This window comes from Dasypus novemcinctus, chromosome 20 (genome assembly GCF_030445035.2).
Source record: "Dasypus novemcinctus isolate mDasNov1 chromosome 20, mDasNov1.1.hap2, whole genome shotgun sequence".
Classification (NCBI taxonomy): domain Eukaryota; kingdom Metazoa; phylum Chordata; class Mammalia; order Cingulata; family Dasypodidae; genus Dasypus; species Dasypus novemcinctus.
The window spans coordinates 26,167,749-26,187,734 of record NC_080692.1 but is presented as its reverse complement, the minus strand read 5'-3'; the positions used below and the strand labels follow the sequence as shown (position 1 = coordinate 26,187,734).

Here is a 19,986-nt window from a genome sequence, read left to right as displayed (position 1 = left end):
CTAAAAATTTCTTTACTTAAACAGCTCTGAAAATTCTAATACACTAATTTAAATGGTTTTCTATTAATCTAATTTTTAAAATTTACTCTCATACTTAGTTCCCTAAAAGGTATTAAGAAACCTTCCCAGTTTTGCTTGCAGGAATAAGATAATGTCTCAAAGCAAAACCAGACAGAATGGTGTCAGGAACATCTAATGACCCAGTATATCTGTAAATTTTCTCAGAAATAAAAAAAGCTTGACATCATTGAGCAGTTGACTGAGAAAGGAGTCACAAAAACCTTGCTAAACTGGTTACTTAGCCACTGAAATCAAGGACAGGTTTGCCATGCTTGAGAAAACACAGGACTGAGAAATTAATTGCACATACTTTCCTCACTAAACCATTGGCACCACTTGTTTTTCTTCTCCCCTACCCCTCTCCTTTTGCCTATAAACAACCTAGCTCCCATTCTCATTTTATAATGGTTTCGGGAAGATTCTCCCAGTTGCTTGCTCCTGCACTCAGAATAAATCACCTTCTCACTGGGAGATGGGTTTCTCCTTGTGGCACCAGATTGGTCAGGCTTTTGTATTGGAAAAACTATGCTTATGGTAATACATTTTTCATTTTCAGTCTTTCTTCTTTTTTAGTTCAAACATTCTAGGCTACAAATTTTCCCTTGGTCACTGCTTTAACTGCGTTAGAGAAGTTTAGTGGCAACAAATCTTCATTATCATTATTCACATTTTGTCATTTTTTAAAATTTCTTCCCTGGTCCAGGTATTTTTTGGAAGAAAGTTGCTTAATTTCCCAACATTTGAGGATTGCTAGCTATGTTTTCTTTTAATCACTGATTTAAGTTCATTGTGGTTAGAGGAAATATTCTGCATGAATTCAATTACCTGAAAGTTTTGGGTCCACCATGATGTCAATTTTTATGTGTTTCATGTACATCTCAGAATCATGTGAATTCTTTTATTTTTGAAAACAGTGTTTTGAATATGTTAATTTGTTGATTTTTTGTTTTACATCTACTACTTTCTTACATTTTGTCTGCTTGACCTACCTGCTATTGAAAGAATCAGAGTTCACTATTTTGACTATGAGTTTGTCTATTTCTTCTTTTCAATGTTGTTTGTCTTCAGGTATTTAAAAATTGTTTTGGCATCTTTCTTGGATTTTGATACCTGTAATAGCTCTATTAAGAATTTAACCCCATTATTATCATGAAAAATTCCCTTTTGCTGAATTAATAAAACTACTTTGTGTGATATTATTACAGTTATACCAGTTTTCTTTTGGTTAATATTTGCAGGGTTGATATATTTTTTTCCATCATTGAACTTGCAACCTTTGTTTGCTCTCATATGTGAAGTGAGTGACTTGCAAACAGCATATAGTTAAATTTTTGTTTCTAGATTGACCTTCACTTGGAGTATCTAATCCATTTGCTTCAAAAACAATAAATGTTAAATTAGTGATATAGTTGGGTTACTATCTATCATTTGCTTTTTTTTTTTTTTTTCATTTAGGCCGGTGAAAAGAATTTTTTGGAAAATAGGGTAAAGAAGAGAGCTTGCTGAGAAATGGGAAAGATGGAAATACACAGAGATTTTATGTGGGCTCCTTGAGACAGAGAGAGCCTATACCATTTGCAGTTTTTGTTTTTGTTTTTGTTTTTCAATTATATCATTCATACATAAACATGCATAAAAAATAAGTGTATAGTAAATATTGTGAACTTACAAAATAAACATACATAACATCACACAGGGGTCTCATACATCATCCCTCCACCTACACTTTGCATTGTTGTGAAACATTTGTTACAAACCATGCAAGAACATCATCAAAATATTACTACCAAATATAGTCCTTATCTTGCATTTTGGTGTATTTTTCCCCCGTTTGCTTTTAATTGACCCAAATGCTTTCCCTTCTCTCTCCTTGTTTTCCTTCTTTATGATTAAATAATTTTATTATTTTATTATTCCTTATTTCCATGTTTTCCATTGATTTTCAGCAGCTTTACTATGATGTGCCTAGTTGTGGGAGGCTTCATATCTCTGGAATTCTCTGAGCTTCTTGAATTATGTAAATGGATATATTTCATCCACTTTAGAATATGGTCATCCTTTATCTCTTCAAATGTTATTTCTGCTGCATTTTTTCTTTCTCTCCATCTCCCTCCCTTCTCCCATCCCGTTTTCTCTCTTCTCCCTTCTAGGATTCCAATGTTGAATGTTACACTTTTTTAGCATGCCCCAAATGTCTTTAATGCTCTGTTCTGTTCACCGATCCTTTACCCCTAGGTCATGAACTTTCAGGGCTTTAAGTTGAGAGGCTGGGGTGCTATGGATTCCTAGCACCAAAAGAATGCAGGAATACCATTGCTTTTCAAAGTGTTTTAACTTAGTTCTTTGGCCTTCTGCACTTCACAACTTCAATATTGGGCAAATATTTGAGAGCAAAATGTCATGCAAAAGTAGCTCCAAATCCCCATTTTTGTCACATCAGCCTCAAAATATACTGGGTTTTCTGTCCAAAAGGCAGTTTTCACACAATTATCCCATGCACTGACTTGGGAAATTTCCTTAAGAGAAAAAGAAGCTATAGATCCTTGACTAAACTCTGAAATGATCTCTACTCTTTGGTTAGTACATTTAGTCCATGTTGCATCCACAAATACATTTTTTGTATTTGTGAATTTCTTTTTATATATTACCAATTTTTGGTTTTACTGAGTAGGAGTTTCAGCCTACCAGTAACACCTCTATTCTTCATAGAAGCAGAAGTTCTAGGTTTGATTCTCTACTTTCCCATTTACTTAAACTAATAGAGAAGCAGCATTGATGAAAATTATTTGACCTTGCTTTCCATCATGTTTCTCATCTATAAAAAAGAGAGAATAAATAACACAGTGGGTCTGTCCAAATTATTTCAGTGAGTTGAGAGCAGGAATATAACCTATGCTCTATGGAAGGGTTAAAAATACATGACATTTCATTTTTCCCAGAGTATACTGGACTCCAACTTTTGAATAATAGTGTGTTTTCACTGAAGTTCAAGCTGAGATTAGACTCTTGTAGGAGGGAGAAGGCAGGGAGAAGCAATAATCTGTGATTCCTAATGGAATCATCTGACATCATCTTTCATGTAAGGTTGCCGAAACTACTCAAAGAGGACCACATTATTTTGAATTAATCACCAGATTTAGAATCTGAAGCCTAGAATCATAAGTGAAGCATTCTGAGGTAAACCATGGCCTGTCTCATGGTCCCTTTTTTCAGATCTGAATGATCATACCAAGAACAATTCTGATTGGCCTTGGGCTGACAGCTGCTATCTAGCGCCTCTGATGAGCTCACACCAGTTCATAACCATTCCCTTTGCTCTAATCCACCTAATCCCCAGAGCAATGCAAGGAAGTAGGTGCACTTTATAAGAAATCAATCAAGCTACTGGCCAATAGAGTGACTCTTTGAACTACATGGCTCTGCTCATTCATAGAAAGACATGTCAAGTGGTTAGCCTGGATATTCTGACACTTCCAGTATGTTCTTCTTAGACCCCATGCAGAGCATTACAAATCAGAAGATTAAGTGACAGGACCTAGGTAGCAGCTTCCATCTCAGACTACTCACTAGATTATTTTCAGTTTAATTCAATTGTCTATTCTTCAACACTATTAGCCTTCTGAATATGCTCTTTTATGCCCCTTTTTATATTTTCCAAATTTTGTCTTTCCATGTTAATTTTCAGTATTTTCTTGTGATCAGTTTTACGAATTCTATCTTGTGCTAATGCAAAGGGTCATCAAACTCGCCCTTTGAGTTCTTAATTTCAGTTATTGACATTTTGAGATCTAGAATTTTCGTGTGATTCTTTGCTATGATTTCTCTGCCAAAATATCAATCTGGTCATTTAATTCCTTGAATATTTTGCTCATGGTTGTTAAAGACCCTGTAGATAACTCCAATAGCAACATGTCTCATGAGTTTCTTTCCAATGTGTCCCTTTTCCTGTTAGTTTTTGGTTGAATGTATTCTTTACTTTTTATGTCTGAGTATTTTTGATTGATAGACATCATAGAAAAAAATGTGTAAATCCTTCCAAACTGATTTTTATTCCTCCAGGCACCTGATTCAAGGGCGGATCACCTTATTTAAAGGGAATTGAAGGGAGTAGAAGCTGAGCATCCATACTTACCAAGAGTGATCAATCTTCCTCTTTGGGTACAAATTTTGTAACTATTTAAGAGAGTTCCTCCTCCCACCACACCTTGAATTATAAATTTGTGTTCCGCCAACCCTGTGAGTCTGGCAAAACCTGTTGAACTTTTCCATTTCTCAGCTATTATCTTTGAATTGGCAAATGCCTCAGAGGGGAAAGGCTCCATTTCTGCGCTTTGCTTCTGAGAGCTTGGCTTTAAAACTTCTGCCTGCTTTGGTAGCCCCACCATGCTCCACCAAGCTTACCTCTAAAGTTAAATCACTCCTGTATTGAAGCTTTCGTCTCAGACGCCTTCACTAGATTATATTTAGTTTAATTCAATTTCCTGTTCTCTAACCTACTAACCTCTGGTCAGGACGTTTCTGTAGGAAACCAGACCCAGCAAGTGCCCTAGGTACAACGACTCCGTGTCTGATCCTGCAGGCTCTGAGACCTCCGGGGAGAGTGCGGCCAACTGCTCAAGTGAGGGGTCCCCCGGGACCAGGAAGCCCTTCCCATCCTGTAAAAAGGTCCCCACTGACCTGACTCTCTGCCTCAGGGAACAGACAGCTCCGCCTGGCGGACGGGGGCGGTCGCTGTGCCGGCAGAGTGGAGGTCCTTCACCAGGGCTCCTGGGGCACCATCTGTGACGACGGCTGGGACCTGAGCGATGCCCACGTGGTGTGCAGACAGCTGGGCTGTGGGGTGGCCGTCAGGGCCACCGTCTCCGCTCACTTCGGGGCGGGATCGGGGCCCATCTGGCTAAAAGACCTGAAGTGCACAGGAAAGGAGTCCCACGTGTGGAAGTGCCCTTCCTGGGGCTGGGGACAGCACGACTGCTATCATGCGGAGGATGCAGGAGTCACCTGCTCAGGTATGGACAATGAAAAGTTCCAGACAAACTGGTGTCTGAACTCTGTTATAGCAGCTGTGAATTATGGGCTTTACTTTTGCAAGTCTCAACTGATGGTCTAGAATAGTTTAGTCTGGTATCACCCTGATGTAAATCAAGCTTCATAATATTGTTTTATTTAGTTTTCTGTATAAGAGCGTACATTCACAACTGCCACACACATCTCCTTTGTGACATGAGGCTATCAGGTAGGGCAAAAGGAGAGTGTTCTTTCCTCTCTCTTCTGAGGGCCCAGTGTTTAAAAACTGAGTGTTCCTATATGTATAGTGAGACACAGCTTTGCACTGAGTATAAAGAAGCACAGGGGATACCTCTCTGTTTTATCACAGAGGAAGTTAAAGATTTGTGTTAAATTGCAACTCTTCTTTATAGATTCAGGCATAAGTATTCATAGATCCTGGCCTAGAAGAACCAGAGGACTCTGGGAGAAAAATAATGCTCCAAATTGTAGGGTTCTTCTGCTCCCATTGTTAGCAGAAAAGATTATTTCTCCCTTTTTTCTTTCAAAACACCATCCATATAAACTCAAACTTTGGAGTGAAGCTCAGGCATGCTCGGCAAATAATTGGTGGGTGCAATAAAATAATAATTTGTGTGTTTTACAGTAAGAGATTATAGCATTTATACATGATGTCTTTCATGATGTAAGAGAGGTACATTTGGTAGTTTAGTTGATAAGAATGGAGGAAGGGGACAAATAGAACTTTTGAAGAGGGTGGAAGAGGCTTATAGCAGCTGGAGGTGGGGAGAGAATGGCAATAGAAGTGGACAAAGGGCATATAAAGGGTTTTATGAGGTACACTGACAGCCAGGTGTGGCTTGGAAAATGCCCTGTGTACACTGGCATGAATTCTGTAAGGCTGGTCATAGGGAAGGAGAAGACCAAGTGGTAAGACTAAAAATGGAAATATGGAGGAGTTTTGAATGATGAAGAAATTTGATTAAGTAACTTGCCTAAGAACATAGGGTAACTATATCAGTGAGAGACTAGGCAAGGATCTATCTACCTGCAACTTTCAACTTGCCTTATAGGAATGATTTATATGAATTAACAGTTCTCAAAAGGGCCAGTTTTCCTTTATTTGTGCCATCCTTGACTCTCATTGATTTTTCAAAGGGCTTTAAATTGTTCACTATTTGTCTTTCTCACTAGAAGGAAAGATAAGGTAAGAACTGTATTTTAGTGCAAATTTACATTCCCAACACCTACCAAAGTTCCTGGAGCAAGGCACACTAAAAGGATGTTTAGATTTTGAATAAAATGCCATTAAATTGAGTTCTCAATATTGCCGTCACACACCTTTCTCCTACCTCCTCCACCTCACTGCTGTGTACTTACAGAGAAGGGCCTATAACACAGGCAGGACCAATAGAAGTTTGGCCCAGAATTTATTCTCTTCTTGTGGATCAGCTTGAACATAGAGAACTATGGAATGCCAGAGTCTGCAGTCTCAGCTGTGAGGAGAAGGCTTTTCTAAAGAACAGAGATGAAGAAAAATAGGGATTAGAAAGGAATTCAGGGAGGGAAAATTCTGGAAGCATTTGGTTCCCATTCCTCAAGCTTTTCTCTTGGAACCCAGTTCTTCCATCAGCCATACCATCTCTTCTACGAAACCCCATTGAATAGGGTTTCTGTTTGCAAATGAGAGAATCCTGATTAGTATATTCTGCATTTTAGAGTTAATGTTTTATATCTCAACAAAAGCCTTGGACAGGGAGTTGCTTTGCATTATGTCTCAAAACTCAGAGCAGGAACTGTTAACCCCTCAGAGGGAGAAGCCACATAGTTTCAGGAGACCACAGTAAATGGTCATTCCAGATATGTGCTGACCACTTCAGGCCTTTCAAATCATGCTCAAGATTTGACAGATTCCATTCTCCAAGATCCTCAGAAAATTTTACAGGATTCAAAAGGAAGTCTATCCCAACAAATAATTGATGATATCATATCCATATAGTAGAGGCTTAGATGGACTGACCACAGCATTTAAACTTCTGGGATTTTGCTATTGTAAATTATGAAGACAGAGTAATTCTTATAATATGATATCTTTTCCAAGGATTAGAAAGAAAATCCTATTCATAAATATATTCTTGTGTTCTTGCATACAGATATAAGGAAGGAAGGTGTTGGCATTATTTTCTTTGAGTTCTGAGAAAGAGAAATAGAACAATTTTTCTCTAGATTCCTGTACACTGTTGATTTTTGTTAGAAAGAAAGCTGTACCTGTAATAAAACAAAAGCTTGCCTGATTATGGAGAAGAAAAGAATTTTATTAACAATCTTGCAAGAACAGATCCATGACCTGGATAAAATGACCAGCACGCCAAACAGCAAGAAACACTGGCATTTATACCCTAAACCTAACACACAGGTACCTCCACTGTTCTCCATTGATTGGGAGGGGTTACAGATGTCTAACTAAGTTCCAGGTTCTGCTCTCAGTCCCTGCTCCTGGGTTCCCTACATTCCTGCGGGCTGGGCTGGCTGAGCATTGTTTTCATTCCTGGCCCACTTTTCAAATTTGGCCCCATTTTCACTATTGACTCCACCCCCCCCTTCTCACCATTGGCCCTTCTTGCTTTGATCCCGCCTCCAGCACTCACCATTGGCCCCTTTGTTTTGGTGACACTTTCCAAATTCCAGGCACGCCAAAGCCCCTAGAACCCCTTTTTCTCTCTCCTGGAACAGTTCTGCTGTCTAAGGCCTCCCCTTTGTGAAAATTAAACTTAACACTTTCCCACATTTTTGCAATTGCAAATAAAGAGACTTTAAAATCTTTATAGTGCAAGGAACACCTATTACTTGAAGACCTTGTTGGACCAGGGTAATTCCCATCTTCTGATTAGATGATCTTGGTTTGGGAGAAGAATGTATGCCCCAACCTGAATCACACCCAGAATGTGTACTGCTTGCATTTCATTATTTGTAACACTGTTCTTCAATCCCTTAGAATAAGTGAGAGTGCTCACCTCTGTGTAGAGTTCATCATTGGTTGAGATTTCTGAATTACACCTTTTTCCAAAAATATGTCCTAAAGCATTTGGATATACATTAGTTCATGAACATATAATAATTCATATCTCATAATGCTCAAAAATTATTTTTAGATAAGTGAATGGGTTGCTGAGCTGACAATGACACTTGCTGAAGTCACTTCAGGAGCTTTGTCCAGCCCAAAACCTGATACCCGGTTGATGCTCTGAGAACCCTCATTTTATGAATTTTACTCTAATCACTTCCCTCTTAGCTATAAGGGGGATAAGGTGCCACTGCCCCATGCCAAGAGTGAAGCCAAGAACTGCACTGAACAATCTATCTTTTTCTCAGAAATCCTTCCAAATTTTCTTCAAGGAAAATGATGCATAAGTCCCATGGGAGGGTTCTATATTATCCTTAAGATTAGCAAATTCTCTCAGAATTTAGCAATGAGGTGGTGCTATTGAGGCTGGATTAGGCCATTCAATCAGTATTCCTGAGAGCTAGAATGTGCCATTTACTACTTTTGTTTTAATGGGAAAATAAAGTAGATAGTGAGACCAAATTGTGGTTTCAGTATCTATTAATTAATAGCTAATTAAGATAATTGCTCTAATTCAGTTGGGTACTCCTGGTGATCCTCAATAGTGATTCAGGTAGCAGCCCTACTTAGGAGATGGATCTGAGTGGAAACCAGAACATGTAGAGAATGAGAGCCTATAGTTACTCAGTTCTATTCTGTTCTGCTGGGGAGAGGGTCATTAGTGTACCTCATATTGGCCAACAATGTTAGCAGCTGTTCTTTTTAATATCACTTCCATTCTTTAAGGCTTAGTTATTTCAGTTTGGAAATTTTGTATCAGGAAACTATATTTTGGCCTTCCATGTGAGGTACATTATTATCATTATGTTCTAAATATGATATAAATTTGAAAGTGATCTTGTGTGAAACACTTGTTTCAATACAGCAGTGCTAGAGTAAAAATATTAGCATGTCTAATTAAAATGTTTTTAAGTAATTAGATGAATGGTTTTGATGTACTTTTTATTTCAGTTTACTTTGAAAACAAAACATTACTGAACATCTTCCATGCTTTTCTTTTGATAAAGACAACCCCTGGTGAACTTTATTATCTGTACTTACTGTTATATAACAAATGCACAGCTGTAGGTCAGGTGCCTTCTTAAAGCTCCAAACCCATTCTTGAAATTGCTTCCTGATTGTCTTCACTAGATAACCCATGCATTCTTCAAGTTCATCTCAATAATAACAAAATACTCTCTCAAAAAAAGCACACAAACAAGCTGAAATCTCAATCATTTCTGATCTCATTCTTAAATGTTCTTTCTGTCTTATGGAATGAGAAATATGATCTAAAGAGAGTGGATGATTTTATCCATAATAACCTGGCTTCCTCATCACTCTTGCACTATTGAGTGGACATTTTTCTCATGTCTAAATTGGAAATAAATATAAGTGTGGTGTTTGGGTAATATTGAAATCTTCTTCATTTACCAGCAAGTATTAAATTAGTTAGTTTATGATTCAGGAACTGAGCTAGTTTCTGGAGATAAAATAGTGGAAAAGATAAACCTAATTCTTCCTTTCACTGAGCATTCAATGGGTACATTTAGATCTTATAATGATCAGTTTGCTATGTTCTAGAGATTCTCCTCTCACTTAGTAAACTCCATTCCTCTATTGTAAGAACTGTTTCTGCCATCCTTCATGTTTTGAACTATTGTTTTGCCACCCTTTATCTCCACTTTCTCTCTCTTCTGTCTCTTCTACTGGGCTGGGGTGGTCATGGTAGAATATCAAATGTTATGAGTGGGTTATAGAAAATAAGAAACAACGATTTCTATTATTAAGGATTGAATTGCTACTTTATTTCTACACTCATAGTTTTGTGAAAGGATTGTGGAAGAGAAAGTAAGTCACCACAGCAGCATGAGGCATTTTGTTTAAGAGAAAGTCATGTTAAGTCTAAATTGGCATTCTGAGGAATCGGGCTAGGTAATTTCCCTACTGCATCCACTGGGTCAATTCTTTTAAGCTTCTTATCTCTTTTCTGAAACAGAAAAAAAAAAATGGGAAAGACTGGCAGGGTTAGGTGGTGAATGGGAGGAGAATAGAGTAATGAAATATATTAAAAACTTGTTTAACAAGCATTTTTTCCCAAATATGTGTCTTTCTTCCATATTAAGTCTTTTGCAATGTGGAAGTCTCCAAATTATGGGCTTACTTGCTCCAAGCTTTCTTCATCTTCCACCCTTTTCTGCAGCATGTCAGATTCTTGAGAATCCCAAAAGAAGAAGAATATAGAGTTAGTATAGCAATGGATTAAAATACATCAGTTTAGATATAGATAGATGATGATGATAGATATATAGATAATACAGAATATGATAGACTAATATAACAAATGTGGCAAAATGCTGAAAGTTGGTAAATCTAGGTATCCAGATGGGATTATGATGGAATTATATGTATTGTTTTTGTGTTATTTTTGCAACTTTCCTGTAAATTTGAACTAATTCAAAATACAAAGTTAATAAATTACATCAATTATGATTACACCTCAGCACTTATTAAGGCACTCATATCATCAAAGAAAAACCCCTAGCATGATGCAATCAGACACCTCAGCTGTCCTACATACTTTCAATGAGAGAGAGTCATTGACCAAATCCTGGAGGTTCAAGAAAAATGGCTAGGACCATTGACTCTTTTCCCCCACTCCTATGACTCTCTGAGTTTTCTGAACATCCAGACTTGCCTGTATACAACTTTTTTTTCAATTTGGTAACCGAAGAAATTCTTGGAATTTTTCACCATCAAAAATTAACCGAAAAATAAAATGTGAAACCATAGAAGTGGACTAGATACAATGAATGTATTTCTTCTCTTGAGCCCTCAGTCTTTCTACAGTTTTCCCACTCCTCAGTCCCATGATGACCGGACAGGAGAGAAAGTGGGTCAGAATTCCACCTCCTGAAAGATGGCCTTGTAACCTGTTCTCTGTCAGTAATGTCTCTACCCTCTCCTACTCTTTGTCCTGTTTTGTTTTTGTGTTTTTGTTTGTTTTTTTCCCTCTGAGTTGGTTCTGCTTCTCATACCTCTGCACCAAAGGTTGAAAGCCTCCTACTTTGCAATATCCTTTGACCCTGTAATTTTGAATTCCCAGAAGAAGAATACAATTTTCTAGCTGACTCCAAAGTATATGTTCCTAGAATTCAGCCATTTTGAACTGACCCTGCAAGTCTCTCCTAGATCTGTCTTCAGAATCTCACTCATGAATGACTATTCTGATACCAACTGTTGCGTCTGCTCCCCATGCTCCATCCTTGCAGGGAAGGGGAGACTTTGACACCACTGTTTGTAAGATGTCACTTCAAATGCCAAGCCAGGAGATTCCCTGAGTTTTTTTTTTTCTCCCTTAGAATTTGTACGCCTGACTGGAGGGGATGGACCCTGCTCAGGGCAAGTGGAAGTGCATTCTGGAGGAGACTGGACCCCAGTGTCTGACAGGAACTTCACGTTGCCCACTGCCCACGTCATCTGTACAGACCTGCAGTGTGGAAAGGCTGCGTCTGTAGTGAGGGACATGCCCTTCAGAGAGGCTGAAGGTCAGGTCTGGGCTGAAGGATTCCGATGTAAGGGGCAGGAGCAGGAGCTCTGGTTCTGCCCCAAAGTGCCCTGCCCCAGAGGTACTTGTCACCACAGTGGGGCAGTTCACATTGTCTGTTCAGGTGAGACTCAGATCAGGACATCAACCTGTACTCATACCTTATTGGATAAGAAAACCAAGAGGTTTTATTGAAACCCTGTCTTCTCCTGTCAGAGTACACGGAAGTGAGACTCATGAAAAATGGCACCTCTCAGTGTGAGGGACAAGTGGAGATGAATATTTCTGGAGGCTGGAGAGCACTCTGTGCCTCCCACTGGAACATGGCCAATGCCAATGTGGTTTGCCGTCAGCTCGGCTGTGGAGTCGCCAGCTCTACCCCAGAAGGAGCATACTTTGTGGAAGGAGATAATGGGGTCTGGAAACAACGATTTCACTGCTCAGGGGATGAGTCCTTTTTGTGGCAATGCCCTATGACTGCCCTGGGGATCCCTGACTGTACCCATGGAAATACAGCCTCTGTGATCTGCTCAGGTAAGAGACAGGTGAGGGCTAGGTGGTACTCAGGAGGCCCCTTGAGTGAAATGCCCCGACGAGGAGAGAGTGATAAATATTCCATTGAATGACCACATGATGATGTATTGATTCATTCAACTAATGATAGAAATTTTTACTTGTCTGCAATTCTTTTTTTTGTTTTTGTTTTTTGTTTTCCAATTCTTGACTGTTACAAATAATGATGCTACAAATAATTGTGACATTAACATTTGATTCAAATATGTTTTGTGCATTTAAGACTTGGCTTTTTGTTTCCACTCTCTTAATAGTGTTTTCTGATTATCTGGGTTCTTAATTTTAATTAAGTGCAATTTATCAACCTTTTCCTGTCCCTTTAATGTTTCTTATATCTTTTTTAAGAGACCTTACCTACCTCAATATCCTGAAAATGTTCTTCCACAGTATTTTACAGATTTAATTATTTTTCTTTTGCATAGAATTACATATTCCTTCTAGAATTGATATTTATGTATGATGTGAGATAGGGGTTGAGTTTCATATTTTTATATGGATATCCATGTAAAAGGACTCAGATCCTTTGCTGAAAAGCCTCTTCTCCCCACTGCAGTGTCACCTTTGTTATAAACGGTCTATGTATATCTGAGCTTTCTCTGGACTGTCTATTCTGTTCCATCATATCATTTGCATCAGTACCACTCTTTCTTAATTATTATAACTTTATACTAAGTCTTGATATGTGGTGAAGTAACTTCTCTCACTTTATTGCTTTTCTTCCTTAGTGTGTTGGCCATCCGTGGTAGTTTGCAATCCTACATAACTTTTAGAATCAGTTTGTCATTTTTCACCAAAAAAAAAAAAAAATAGCATGATAGTATTTTGATTGAATAGTGTTAAATTCACATATGAATTTGGAGATAACTGATTTTGACAATATTGAGTCTCCCTAGTCATTCATAAGGTATATCCCTCCATTTGTTTAGGTCTTCTTTAATTTTTCTCAGAGGTCTTGGACATCTTCAATTAATTGATTTATGTTTTTGGTGGTATCTTTTACATAGCTTTTTAATTTTGTTTTTATACTATTTTTTATATTATTTAAGAATAAAATTTATTTTTCATGTATTTTGTATGGAATTTGTGTCCGGTGGTGTTACTAAATTGACTTCTATTAATCTCATTATAGATTCTTTTGGTTTTACTGCCTTCATGCATTTTCTGCCACCATGTCTGCAAATAATTATAGTCTTATTTCGCACTTTCCAATTCTTATACTTTTTGTTTCTTTTTATTGACTTATTAAATTTGGTCTCTATTTAAAAGATGAGTAAGAATGATGACAGCAAATATCATTATCATCTTCATTTTAAGGAAAAATCTTTCAATACTCCACCACTAATGAGATATTTGTTCCAACATGTAATCTAAGGTTCTTTTAAGAAAACAAGAAAGTATATTTAAAAAACTATCCCACTGTAATAGTGGATTTTCTATTTTTACTTCTATCAATTGTGACTTTATGTAAGTAGGACTTAGTATATGTTCATGTAAGACCTTTTCAACACATCTCTTATGCCCCTAATCTATTTTTCATTCTTTTCCTTTCTGTGCTTTATTCTATGCAATTTCATACAATTTTTCAGTTAAGTATTCTGTCTTATGCTGATCTAATGTGCTGTTTCACTCATTTTTTGAATTCTTAGTTTTAATTATTGACCTTTTCAGGTCAAGAATTTCCAAATGATTATTATTCTCTGACATAGTAAGAATCTTGCCATTTAATTTCTTGACCATTGCTCATCGTCAGAAAACTCCAAAAGCAGGATGTTCTTACTATTTTCTTTTTCCCTCTCCATTTTGATCAAATCTCTTTGTCTTGGTATTTTGTGGTTGATAGACATTGTCTACAAAGAGTTGCAGAAATGTTTCAGAAAGAATTTCATTTTGTTTCTTGCAGGCCCCAGATACAGGGGCAGATCACCTTTTTTAAAGGCAAATGACATGTTTAGAAGCTGGGCAACCATCCTTAGGAGAATGACACTCTTCCTTCTACAGTAAAAGTTTGCTGGTTGTTTAATGCAGCTTCTCATGCTGGGCAGACTCTGGATTATAATTCGTGCTCTGGCAGTCTTGTGAGTCTGGCAAAATCTCTCTTGAGCTTTTCAGGTTCTCGCTATTGCTTTTGAATAAGGAAAAGCTTCCAGGGGGATAGTGGCCACCTCTGGCCTTCAGTTCTCTCTGAGAGCTTGTTTCCAAAACTCTGTAGTTCCACAGTGCTGCCAACCAGTATTATTATATTCCACTTTTCTAAAGTCATTCACATTTTAACGGTGTGCTTCACACAGGCAGTTGGTCGTTGTTAGTAAGAAGAACTCTCCAAAAGTAGATTGCCTCCAAAGTTATAACATCACCTCTAAATTACACCTTTCATCTCAGAGGCCTTCACTGATTATATTTAGTTTAATTCAGTTTCCTGTTCTCTACCTTCCTAACCTCTGGTCATGACGTTTCTGTAGGAAACCAGACCCAGCTGGTGCCCCAGTGCAATGACTCCATGTCTCATCCCCCCGGCTCTGCGGCTTCGGAGGAGAGTGCTGCCAACTGCTTAGGTGAGGGGGTCCCCCGGGACCAGGACGCCCTTCCCATCCCGTGAAAACTTAACCTGACTCTCTCCCTCAGGGAGCAGACAGCTCCGCCTGGCGGACGGGGGCGGTCGCTGTGCCGGCAGAGTGGAGGTCCTTCACCAGGGCTCCTGGGGCACCATCTGTGACGACGGCTGGGACCTGAGCGATGCCCACGTGGTGTGCAGACAGCTGGGCTGTGGGGGGTGGCCGTCAGGGCCACCGCCTCCGCTCACTTCGGGCCGGGATCGGGGCCCATCTGGCTGGACCACCTCAACTGCACAGGAAAGGAGTCCCACGTGTGGAAGTGCCCTTCCTGGGGCTGGGGGCGGCACGACTGCAGACACAAGGAGGACGCGGGGGTGGTCTGCTCAGGTCTGCCCTCCTTCTTGCCCACATCCGGGAGGAGGCAACCCAGTCTCAAAAGGGGTGGGTCTAGGCCCTCGGGAAGCAGGATCTGAATCACCCACAGCACAGGGGCTCCCCTCCAGGTTCTTGTTTCCTAGCCAAGGAGGATGGATTTCTTCCTGCAGGGATTTCACCTGACAAGATAGGGCTTTCTAGTGTTTACAAAATAAAAATAGGACTCGCCCTTCAGTCATAGTAAAAAAAAGAGGGGGAGAGGGATGACTGCCAAACCCCTTGCACCCCTGGTATACAGAAGTGCACCTACGGGATGTTGAGGGAGTACCTGGAGGGCTACATCACCTTCTTTCAGCCCCAGTCTATACAAAGACACAAGCAGAGGGAACAATGCACTGATTAGAAAAGGAATCAGAAGGGGATTTATGAATTCTGTCCTCATCCTATCTGTCTTCACTTGCAGAGTTCCTGGCCCTCAGGCTGGTGAGTGAGGACCACGACTGCGCTGGGTGGCTGGAGGTCTTCTACAACGGGACTTGGGGCAGTGTCTGCAGAAGCCCAATGGAGCCCACCACGCTGGCCATGATCTGCAGGCAGCTGGGCTGTGGGGACACCGGGGATCTCAATGTTTTTGCTGGCACCAGGGTGGCTTCTCAGCCCCGCTGGGTGGATGGAATCCGGTGTCAGAAAAGTGACACCACGCTCTGGCAGTGTGCTTCTGATGCCTGGGACCCCATCTCCTGCTCTCCGAAAGAAACAGTTTACATCAGTTGTGCAGGTGACTCTTTTGTCCAAACTTGAGTGGTGTGTATCACCTTTCCATGTTTTTAATGCAAATTTATGTTTTAGTTGTAGGCTTAAATTTCATATTGAGCCTACAAAATGCATCTATCCAAATATTTTAGCCCCAGATCCAACATTTTCTGAGAAACTAGAAAAGGATAGTAGGGTCCAATATTAAATATAAACACCTAGGGAGCTGAAGCGAAGACATCTTGTAGTTATACTGCAATAGAAATTGTGTTCACTGGAGATTTTTACTCAAATAGGGATTATAAGAGATGGACCCTAAATTATAATGAGCATTTACTAGGCATATCCTAGGACTTTTACACTCAAAATGATAGTTAGTACTCATAGAAGGCTGGTTAAATAGGTATGATGATGATCAATTTTCAGTTGAGAAACTTATGTGAAAGCTTTGGTGCAATGCTCAGTCCCTTTGTGAATAAGTGCCAGAACTGAAAATCCAATTCCATAAGCCCATTCACAAAGCATTGCCCTTTTCAATCCTTAATTCCTTTCATCAGGTGGTCAGCTTATAAGCCTTTTGTGAGCACCAATTTTTTGCAGGGCCCTATTATACGCAAAAGGATAGAGTGGAGAGAAGATAGGTATAACCGTGCTGAAGGTTTCAATTTAGGGATAAAGACTCATTGTGCAAATATGTGGCTATCTTGGATAGTTCTTCCTCATAATGACACTCAGTCCAATGTATCTGCAAATTTTCTCATTCCCTTCACCTTCCTTTTGCCTGTACTTTCTTGTTTACTTGTTTACGTTTTAGGATCTATCAGTACATATACTCCCTTACTACCACCTTCAACTCCCTTGCTAGTTTTCCTCTGTGAAACTCATCTGGCTAAATCCCTACCATTGGAAAACTCAACTATCTGCACATCCCTACCTGAGCCCAAGAGGTTGAACTGGGCAAGAGAAAAGTACACAGAACCTACTGGTCTCACTTTAGATGATGCATAAATCCCCAAAGGGAAATCACCTCTCTTTCACATCCCTACTCGAATTTCTCTATCATATTTGCTCTCCTACTCTCCAAAACTGATATTTCATGCCTCCTCGTTTTGGCCACAGATTACCAATAACTTGTCCATTATTCATTCAACTGAATCAGCCTTTCTTTATCCTAAAAGAAAATAAATAATTGTTCGGGAATTTCCTCATCTTTATTGCACTCTATCTACCCAACCACAGTTCTGTACCTGCACTCTTATCTTTTCCCCTTAACAAAGGGGGCTGTGTTCTTTCTCCTTTGTTTGGTGGTATTCCCATTAAGACTCTGGATTGCATCCTCTCCTGTTTTCTGATGAACTTTGATGCTAAACAGAACAGAGTTAATAACTTTTTCCTTTCATCAACTCATTTTATTCCTAGAGTTTTCTCAAGCCCTCCTCTCCTTGCAACTTGACATAACATTGGCCATGACCAGTCTATGAATGAGACTTTCAAAGTCATTCTTGGGGAGCATATGTGGTTCAAGCAGTTGAGTACCTGCTTCCCACATGGGAGGTCCTGGGTTTGGTTCCCAGTGCTTCCTAAAAAACAAACTAACAACAAGCAAAGCACTGAAAAGCCAACTCAGGGTAGCCAATGTGGCTCAGTGATTGAGCACCAGCTTCCCGCATACAAGATCCCAGGTTCAATTCCCGGTGCCTGGTACCTCAAAAAAAAAAAATTCATTCTTCATTTCTGTTACAATAGTTTTGTTATCCAGGCATTTCCTTTTGATTTTTTCTTCAAGGTTCCTTCTATCTGCTTGCATTATCCATATGTTCTCATGTTGTCCATGTTTAACAGTACGGCCATTAAAATATTAATCAAAGCTATTTTAAATTCCCAGCCTGATTATCCCCAAATGTCTGCAACATCTAAATCTGGTTCTAATGTTTGTTTTTTCTCTTCAGACTGTATTTTTTTTTTAGGAGGCACCAGGGATTGAACCCAGAACCTCATACATGGGAAACAGGTGCTCAACCCACTGAGCTACATCTACTCCCCTCTTCAGACTGTGATTTTTGCATTTGTGAACCCTTGTAATTTTTTGTTGAAAGCTAGACATGATATATATCAAGCAAAAGCAAATGAGGTAAATAGGCCTGTAGTGCGAAGCTTTATGTTCATTTGCATTAAGTTTACTCTATGTTGTAGCTGTGGTTTCAGAAGCTAAAATGTTCTTCAGTGTCCTTGTTTTTGTCTCTACTGTTGAGACAAATAGAGACTGAGTCTTGCATTTCTTTTAATAGTGGTCCCAGGTAACTATACAATTGCCCTCTATATTGATGAGGTAGTAAGTTGCAAGGAGAGTGGAAGGGTTATATAATCCTATGATTAGGTCTCAGTCCTATAGTGAGTCTGTGTTCCTGAGCTGTGACTTCACAAGTGCTTCTCAGCTTTTTTTTTTCCCCACTAAGTTTGACAAGAGAACTACAGATAACTGTAGTTGGGGGTAGGTATTTATCTTCTCCCAGGTCTGTTAGGCTCTGATAAACCAGTTTCCCTTGAGAGCAGACTGTTGTTCAGGAGAACAGAACACGTGGGGCTTATTTCAAAATGGTTATTTTTCCCCTGGCCTTGCTGGGAACAGGAAGGACCTTTTTCTCTAATCTTCTCCCTGAGAACATGATGGTGCTCCTGGAGGTAAAACTCAAGAAGTTTTTCTCTCTCAAGCTAGTCCATGCTCATTCTCTAGCAACTAGTCAGTTACCTTTATGTGGGCTTACCAGGCACCAGCAGTGGTTATTGCTGCCAGTCAGCTGTGATTCTCTGAATCTGCCTGTTTTTCCAGTGTTCAGGATGGTTTGCCCTGTACACTCAGTGCTCAGGGGGCTCTAAAAAGAATTGTTGATTTTGCTTGTTCATCTTTTTTTTTCTTGTTGTCAGGATGAGAGTGATGGCATCCAAATTCTTTACATGTTGAACTAGAAATTGGATGTCTATTCTTCTGCTGGGTTTTTTCCTGGCCCACTAATTGCTGCTTTTATTCATTCTTATATCTATGCTCAACCTTGAAATACTGCGCAGACTCTGAGCTCAGTCCTATATTCTCTATATTCTCTTCTTTTGACATCCTGTTTCTTATATTGTTCTCTTGTGAGACCAACTTCTTGAGACGTTTCTTGAGAAACTTCTAATTTTGCTAGAACTAATGAAAAGAAGAACTGTTCTATGAAAAAGCAAGCTGATTTAAGCATCAGAGTTATCCAAGTGAGAAACCATCCAGCAGAGGTTGGGAAATTAAATTTCAGTTGAATTCTAAATAAGATGAATGGTTATATAGGGATGATCTAGAAAGAGCTTATAAATTCTGAGATGTTCTGACAATTAATGTATCCTAATTATATTTTTCTGTGAAATAAGCTATTTTTTATCATTTCACACATTCTTGGTTTTTATATAAAGTATTTTTTGTTCTTTTATACTTAATTGCAATTTTTCAGTATTATTGTCTCTCTGTTATTTTGTCCATTTTGTGCAATTATCTATATGCATGATCAATGCTCAACTCAATTTCTGTCCAAGTATCTTTTTCTACAAATCTATTTTTTAATGATCCCTGAGTTTCTAACCACTTTAAAATTCTCCTATTAATATTTCCCCTCCCTTTCCTTATATTTTACCCATTTTTCTATTTGACTTCTTAAAAATTCTTTTAGCAATTTTTTCACATACTTCATTTTTAAATTATACAATATGATACATTTTTTTCTCTCAATCCCTTCTACAATTTCCTTTTTGTATTCCAGAGTAATTTTTCTATGAATCAGTGGCCTTTAGTAGAAAAAAAAATGCCTTCTCTACTTCTAATTTATTTTTTCCATTTTACTTGTTAACTTATAGGGAGCTGAAAGATTTAGTTAATCACAAAGAGTAAACACAGATCCACAATTCCTTTCACAGTCCAATAATGAAAACAAAATAGAGACCTCAATTCAGCTTGGAATAACCCCCTCTTTCATTTATTTACGTTTTTA

At 38.9% G+C, this 19,986-nt stretch overlaps 1 pseudogene; it reads left to right on the top strand.

Moving 5' to 3' along the window:
* The window catches only part of LOC101414977 (antigen WC1.1-like), a 313,117-nt pseudogene that overhangs the window by 122,301 nt on the left and 170,830 nt on the right, over positions 1-19,986 (top strand).